This window comes from Antennarius striatus, chromosome 15 (genome assembly GCF_040054535.1).
Source record: "Antennarius striatus isolate MH-2024 chromosome 15, ASM4005453v1, whole genome shotgun sequence".
In the NCBI taxonomy this organism is placed as follows: Eukaryota; Metazoa; Chordata; class Actinopteri; order Lophiiformes; family Antennariidae; genus Antennarius; species Antennarius striatus.
Genome location: NC_090790.1, coordinates 12,897,522 through 12,906,699, shown reverse-complemented (window position 1 = coordinate 12,906,699; position 9,178 = coordinate 12,897,522).

Genomic DNA, 9,178 nt, shown 5'->3' with positions numbered 1-9,178 from the left:
TTTACAAAATAATCACTCACGTAGTTATACTGTAAAGAAGCAGAGGGGAAAGGAATGGTTTGACAGCTGGGCCAAGGGGGGCACCTGGTTAACTTCACCTATCATCCAGACCTTTAGTGCCCCACACATCCCCTTGGATCTCTCGCTCCCTTTTTTGCGCTCCACATTTTTTCTCAAGGGAGCAACTTTTCCTCCAGATCCTGACTGACATAAACCCCAGTGCCTCAGACCCCAAACAGAATCTGCTGCAGACTCTGGCTGCTTGTCTTCTGTCTGCTTCATCTATCTCTTTCTTCCATGATTTCCATCCCTTTAACCATTGCTCCCTTTGTTCTTGCAGTCGATCGATGCACCATAACTCAGCTGTCCTCTGGTGTTTGATGTCTGGAGCTCTGGATATCATTTTAACCATTTTCAATGAACCAGTGAACCACGCTGATAAAACCGTGTCTCACGAACACAAGCAAATGATGTGTGCGTGCACATGCATGAACTGACACACATGCACACACACACACGCGCTATATATGCACACTAATAAAAACAATATTGAGACTTTTGGATACTGTGAGGCAAAAAGAGAAAGAGTTTGGTAAGTCTTCTTACAAAACCTAAAAACAATGGGTGATTTGTCACAAAATGTCACGAAAATTATTTATGGCTTCCTGTTTGAGACAAAGAATGTTAGTAACTTGAAATTTAAACCAAATTGTGGCTCAGTTATTTGTTTCCCACCTTTCCTTTCACAAACCACACCTGGGAAAGCGATGAAGCCAAGTATTTATTGTAACTCCTACTTAATCACGTTGATGTTTTCAGGTTTGATCAGGATCTCAAATATTAACTACATATATAAAAAGTAAGATAAATGTATTGAGCGGCATATAGGAACAATGGTTGGGTGGAAGCTAAGGGTGTTGGCTTGTCATATATAAACTGTTCTTGAAAGATGAACATTATCAGGCTTGCCATCAGATTATGCTCGTTTGCAGCAACGTCTTTCTAACTCTTATGTAGCTGCACACAATGAGCATCTCCAAACCGAGCAATGATGTACAAGCTGCTAATTCACTTCACTTCAGAATTTACATACAAACTTGTGAGTCTTGTGAGTAGCCCAAACAAAAAAAACTGTTATTGCTTCACATGAAAAATCTGTAAAATAAGTGTCTTATTTTTAGCAAAATTGCCACAAATGATGAGCACAATAAACCTAACTTACAAACAATAAAACCTGTGTTAAATCACCTCTTTTTAAAATTCTGTGTAGTAGAAGTTTGAACAGTTTAATAGTTGTTATGATAAGGAGAGACAAACCAGTGTTAAACATCTGTCCAACCAAATTGCACACTTATTATTGATCACAATTCTTTAAATTAACAACAGAAGAAAAGAAATCTTGAGTGACTGACAGAAACATTGAGTTTAGTTTATCATTCAGGAAATGTCATGCAGAGAACCATCAAGTGCATCTGGGATTTGTTTATAACAAATGGTAAATTTGAAACATCCAAGCTCATTGTTAAATTGTTAAGTGTTGACTCAATTGTCCATGAAATCTTTTTTTTATCAGAGTAGGAGAACAGAATAGTTTTTAAAAAAAATATGATGTTTATTTCAATCATTTGTCATCCACTAAAGTTTTGTATAGTTGAGCCGTGAATTTGGACCTTTTGATATTGACTTGTGCGTTGACGACTGGCTATCTGAGGCTGGCCCAATAGAAGTATTTTAGGATGGCTTGATAATTTTCAGCTTATTTTGAATACCACAATTTTTCATTTAACCGCTATTAAAGACTTTTTTAACAGCACCAACAGCAGGTGTAAAACAAAATAGAACATGTCTTCTAAAATTAAATTTGCCCAATCTGGAAACCTGACCCACAAACATACTGAAGGTGTCATTTGGATTTAAAACTCTAGTTTCACAAGCTAATTTATGCATAAGATGTTCTTCAAACTGTAAAGTCCTACCTCTACTGGCTTATCAAAGCGTAGCAGTGAGAGGTCCAATGTGACCTATCATGTCATGAGATAGAGGAGTGTGTTCAGGTGCAATGAGCTGGGAGGGAGTGCAGTTGTCATGTTCCCTAACGTGTAGCAGGATGTATTGCTGGCAGAAGCAGCAGGGGAGATCCAGAGTCCCTCCTGAACACTCACAGCCTCATAAAAGAATGATGGTTGATTACCTGCAGGAGATGAGCTACGCTGAATAGCACTTTAGCGCTGCAGAACTACGCCTTTGGAGATGACTGATGAGGAGGGAAATCCATCTTTGTCTTTACTGTAAAAAAATTCTAATATAATATTATATAACATTATATATATATATATATATATATATATATATATATATATATATATATATATATATATATATATAAGTTTGTGTGTGTGTATGTAACTATTTCCCCATATTTTACATTTATTGATCTGATATATGATCACATTAATATTTCTGCAGCAAATGTGTCGCAGGAAACAGATGTTGTCATATAAATGTATGACATTCGATGCAAAGACCAAAATTCAAACACAAAAAAAACATCTAAATTAAATTTTTTAGTCATTAATCATCTACCCAAACATGAAAGTTAATTATTTTCTGTATTTCATTACCTGTTTACCTTTAGCACCTGTTGCCTGATGATGGTTTTCTCAGAATAAAAACACAAAAAAAATTTTTAATAAATATGTTTTGTCAACTTTACTGTCGATACTCGATCTCTGGGAGAACAAGGTCCAGATGGCTTGGAGGCCCCAATCAGTTCTTTCTACCAGCTACTCTGCTTATCGGCAAGTTCACTTTACTTCAAGGAACCACTGACAGCACTGTTAATTAGCACCGTCGCCCCCTTTTCCAGACGCAGACAACACAAATACTCTCACATGTCTATTAAATTCTGTTTCTAAGCACAGTTAGCCTGTGATGCCAGTTTCTATCTTATTCTCAGAACAAAAAATAGTCATGTTTGTGGAGACAGAATTCAGTTTGCAAGTAAAAATACTCAAAAGCTCTGATTCCTTTGTTCATTAGTGAACACACACAGTTTAAGGTGATGCAAGAAAAAATACAGGAAAAAAGCTCAAGATGCACAAAAACAATATGACTAAACATGTCAAGAATCTCCCTCCTTCCAACTATCATTGACCACATTACATTCCCATGAGTATCCAATTATGTGTCCGGAATAACAGAAATAATTATGTCATAGGAATTTAAGACTTGTCTCACTTGTTTGTGTTTGTGTTGTCAAGAACACCACAGACCATCCTACTTCTGAGATTTCCTCCTTTACACCAATGCTTCAGCTTTTAAGTTTATTTATTTACCTCTTTAATTCTATATTTTTGTTGTTAATGTGAGAGGAATGGACAGCCAGAGGGTTTTTACATGAAACAATATGGTTAACGGAAGGAAAGCAGGATTCAGCATGATGTCGTTACAACATTTAAAAAATATACAGTATATCTTTGTGTGTGTGTGTGTGTATGTGTGTGCGTGCGTGCGTGCGTGTGTGTGTGTGTGTGTATACTGTATATACAGTATATAGTATAAACAAACAAACCTAACGTTATATATATGTATGTATGTATATATGCATATATATACATACACACATACATACATACATATGTGTATATACAGTATATACATATATATACATACATACATACATACATACATACATACATACATACATACATACATACATACATACATACATACTGTATATATATAACATTAGGTTTGTAAACATTTATAGAGTTTTAAAGCAGGAATATCATTACTTGGTAAATTCCTTAAATAACATTGATGATATTAAACAGATAAATTTCTTAGTTATTATTAGTTATTTATTAGTTATTATAAGTTATTATTATCAATATGATCATTTATTTTCTCCAGACGTGTGTTGGATCTGTCACCATAGAGAAACTGTCAATCCCGCTGCAACATTTTGCAGCGCTGGTCACTTTTGAACTCTTAATTGTTGACACTGACAATGAGGAGATGACCACAGAATTTGGCATAATGCAGACAAAAACTTGAGTTGCTATAAAACCATTATCTCATCATCAACAGTGCTACCACCATTTCTGCAACACTAGTCGACAAAAGATTTCTGTCTGAATCTGAAACCCATACAGTCCACAGCACAGTGGCATCAGTCCAGGGTCAGTCCGGGGCCCTTGGCCTCTACCCTCAGCGGAACTGAGATCCTGACCTGTTGGTCATTTGTCCGAAGTGCAGGTTCGACTCTAGACAGCCTGCAGAGGAGGGCCATCGACCCGCAGCTTTGATCTGCGATTGCCAGGGATTGGGAGTAATGAAAGTGCCCCTGCTAAATTACAGTGGGGTTCACAGGACTAATAAATAACCATGTTCACCAGCTACAGGTACAGATGTGGGTCACGTTCTATAATTAAATAGCATGAGAGATCACTTAGGGATTAATCAGTACTCTTGGATTTATCACAACAACAACCATGTTTTGCAAGTCACAGGATCCACAGGAGCATGTTAACAGTTATTTTCCAGTTGTTCTATCAATGAAAGGTGGATGAAAACACTTTTCTGTTTTACTTGAAACTATATACAGATTCTTAACCATGAGCTTCATGAATATAATATGGTAATTATATTACAGATTATTTCAAAAATGAAAAGCCGACTGTGGGTTTTAATCCTTCTGTGTTTGAAGTGGTCGGTTTGGGGGCGGGACAAAGGATGTTGATTGATAGCTGCTCGGCCTATAGGGCTGGCTGAGCTTCCTCCAGAGGTCACCTCCTGTCTGGCCCCTGTCCACTGCACACTTCCACAACATATCCGGGGTCTCGGCCCTTTGGAATGGTACACACACACAAACACACACACACACACACACACACACACACACACACACACACACACACACACACACACACACACACACACACACACACACACACACACACACACACACACACACACACACACACACACACACACACACATTCTGTACCCCCTTGGCGCCAGGCTGCAGCAGTGGTCAGGGCCTTGCGTGCCATCCAAGGTCTGGTGTGAGGGGGAGGGGAGGAGCATGAGGGGGGGAGAGGATTGTGAAAATAGTCTTCAACCAATCACAAACCTTCGTCTCCTTATGGAAAAGGTTACAGCGCTTCAATTCCCCTTCTCCAGTCGCTGTGGCTGTAACTTTAGGTCACCCCCATCCATGTTATTCAACACACAGATGTGAAGTGTTTTACCTGCTCTGCACCTGGTTTGATGTAAGTTCTTATATTCTTCGATGTATCCTACAGTAACTCAACAGACGGAGGGTCACATATATTACGAAGAAATGATACCCGCTTTCCAAACATCGTGCTTATTGTTAAATGTCATTGAACTCTGATGAATTCTTTGGTCAGTTTTCCACACTCTCCAGTTTGGCGACTCAGAGACTGGGATCACTTCAAACCTATTCACAAATATCCAGAGCTCTAAGCATGATGGGAGGCCTCAGAGAAGCTCTCAGGCTTCCAGCACGCTGCGTCTGCCCTTGGAAAATGGTTATAGCGCCATCTTTTGGTTCAAAGTTTAGTGCATCGGTGAATAAGGATATAGGCATTTTTCAATGTTTTCTTATTTTAGGGGGGGAAAAAATTATGAAATGAAAGAATATAACACATTGTAATGTTTTATTTTAAAAACAAAACATTACAATGGACTGTGTGGATAGAGCTATCCACCAAAAGATTTGATATTTAAATTATAAACAGGGAAAATAAGATAAAAGTTCTACTTTTTAATTTACATGGGCTTTGCTTGTAAAATATAAACGGCTCCTTCCATTTTATATTTTCAAAAAGAAATAAAAATTTTATTACAATGTGCAATATTCGAGCAATTGAAATTTTTGAAACATGATTGATGTTTAAAAAAAATACTTTTTCATTACTGGGATGAAAATAAAGCAAAAATCAGCCAACAAGCCAAACAACAAACCAAACACTTCAATACATTACAATGTCAAGCATTAAATATTAATCATGCAGCAATAGTCGAATGTATTTATTGCTCGTTTGTTAGAAATTTTCATTTGCTTAAGTATCCAGAGACTTATTGAACATGATGAGTAAAATAACTGTTTTCTCTGTGTTCAGTCTTAATGAACTCTGTCATCTTGTTATCCACCGTTTGTCTTCAGCTTTCTCTTGCTTTAATGTCCAGTGATTATTTTGATTTTTTTTTCTCTTTCTCTGACCCCGGGGAAGACAAATGAAGTGCACAACAACATCGAGACAAGGGTGCTCACAGAAGGTGAAAAGAGAGACTGGGAAAACATTCCTGAGATCAGGACAGGAGAGAAGGGAAAAACACAAACAAAGGAGAAAAATTTAAAGATGCCATTATAGCATTTTCCCATTTGTATAACACCAAATAAATGTTACAACTTGGTTTAGAATGAGCTTACCTTGAGTTACAATTAAAACTAAGATAAATAAATAGAATTGCATATGTGACAGGATAACATTTCTCTTCAGTAATAAACTATGAATAAATAATGGTTGATATTGTGTTTAATCGCAAATTTGGCATTGTACATAATCACACTTTGCACACTTAAATAAGTACAACACAGCTTTACACTGAAACCCCATTAACCCCTTGGCTTCCTGGTGATACGGTCAAGGCACAGCACACCTCTGTTTTGCTGTTAATCAATAATGCAAAACAGATGAGAAAGCAGAGATGGATATGGGATCTGGAGAGGCTGGGGTGAGTGGATTGCGGAAAGTGAAATAAAACATTTATCAGCTAAATCCGTATGTGTGAAATTGAATGGGCTGGTATAAGGAATGGCAGGGTGTGAGGGGAAATGCTGTACAAAGAGATGTACCCAAAGTGCTCCGTAAGCCCCCCGGGTCGCTTCAGGGAGCCATGGCCGTATCTGAGCAGGAGAGGGGTGGAAGGTGTTGAATAGTTGCAGACAGTGGAGTTGATAACCCACTTTCCACACACCCGGAGAAGAGCTCTTTATAAGGGCTTTCGGACATGGTCCCAGGCTCCCGAACATCCCCAAAAATAACCCTCTTTGATTCCTGATCCAATGGGCTGGGGCTCCATGCCAACATGTTTCCCCTCAGCAGCACAACACAGAGTCGTCTCTTATATTCCCAGCTCTCTGAACTTTGGACTAATAATATGAATTAGACAAATAAAGACTCATAATGTTTATATATTTAATATAAGAGTGAAATTAACTTTCTAAGCAGATTCTCCACATAGCCCTAGTGTTGGGTCCACACATCAGTCCCAACTTCTATTTTCAGGTTTTTGTGGTCACAGCGACACAAAATATGGAAAGAGTAGAAGATGTTAAGGGTAGTAAAATGAAAAAAGGAGGTGCAAATAAAAAGAGGCCTTCTTCATGGTGACTGTATTTCAATTTAATGGCACGAAAGCAAAAAGCGGAAACACTGTTTTGGAGGTCGCTATAGACGTAATAGTCTCAGCTGAAAAGTCTCTTTCCTTTCTCAGAGGGTGCATTCAGATTTATAGCTTGACAGACGCAACAGATCATAGTAGAAACACACTTCTCTGGCAATGAAAGGTGTTCTTTACGGTACAATTGGCAGGTGGCCACTTCAGACTGCATTGTTTCATCAGTACTCATATGGTTGGATGTTTGAACGTTTTGAGAAGAGGGATCGTAATGAAACAGCAGAGCATTTATGTCATACGTCTTTAACCCCTGAATAATCTGAAGTTGTCCCTGACACCCTGAAGCTTCAGTAAATCATAAACATATTTCGACTAGGGCTTTTTATGGTGTTTTGACCTTACACCTAACATCCCAAATTGATAAGGTCACCTTAGTTAAATGGCTTCGATGGCATGTCATGTGGTGCACGTGTTTGTCTCTGGAGGTCAGAAGGTTACAATTATCAGAAATCGTTGAAACACACCAGCAGAGGTCTTTTAAGAAAGGTTTTTCACGGGAGGAGTATGGTTTTGTGTAGAATGTGAACTAGACAGAACTCACTGGAGCACAAAGCTCTGCCAGTGCAGCTCATTTTCCCCATTATCCCATGTCACAAAAGCATGAAAACCATAATGGATGGAAATTGTGCAAAAAGTTGAAAAAAGAAAAGAAAAAAAATCCCCATATCCACCCCTTAATCCAGATTCACTCCAAAATGTAAGGGTTTCTTCCACACCACATGCCTTAAAACCCTCACACCACGTTGGGTTAAAATCCATTTAGTGGTTTATATCAAAAAACAAACAAACAGACAAACAGTGGCGAAGATATATTTTATAGGAAAGATAAGTCGCGGATCGGGTTTTTAAAAAAAAAAATCTTATTTGGATCTGCTATAAACTGTTAGCGCCATTTTTGAACTTCAGCTGCTCGCACTTCATCATGATTTCACATTTTTCAATGGTTTTCAGATTTGTGTGATCATTTTCCCAACCTGGTTCCTATTCAACTTACTGTTATAATTGCCCACAGTCCAAACAGCCCAACAGACATTTCTATGCCTAATTAGGACGTTTTGGCTCAAAGACGGTCGTGCTGACTACAGTTATTCCCTTATGATTGGGCTAATTTAAGGTTCCCTTCAAGCGTCTGCATAGCAGATTGGGTCCAAACATCTTCATGAGCTGCCTGTTTTCAAAACAAAGCCACAGCACTGTAATTACAATATGACAATAAACCAAGCTAACCAGCAGCTGACCTAACATCTCAGCTCCACCCAGTCTGAGCAAGCAGCACTCTATGACCTTTATGCAAAAAAAATAAAAAAAATAAAAGCAAAATAATATGAAGACATTCATCCCTGAAGGAGCCACTTTCAGTTTCCTGCATAGGAGAAAGGAGGAATAGCTGAGTTAAGAGCGGCTAATGTCAGTCATGTTGGCCCTGTCATTCCTCAAGTGGCCTTTTGCCTCGTGACTGATAGCCTGAGAAAGGGCAGCAGCCTTATCATCAGAGGGAGCACACACAGGAGACCAGACGGCAGGGACGGCCGCTCGGGAAAGACACAACACACTCACATATCTGCAAACAGATAATTGCTTTGATTGTAGATTAAGATTAATGAGATATGTGGGCGTTTTATGTGGCGTTCATATGAATCCAGAGGGCAGTTATTTCTGTTCTGGATGGGTAAATACTGCAGTAAGA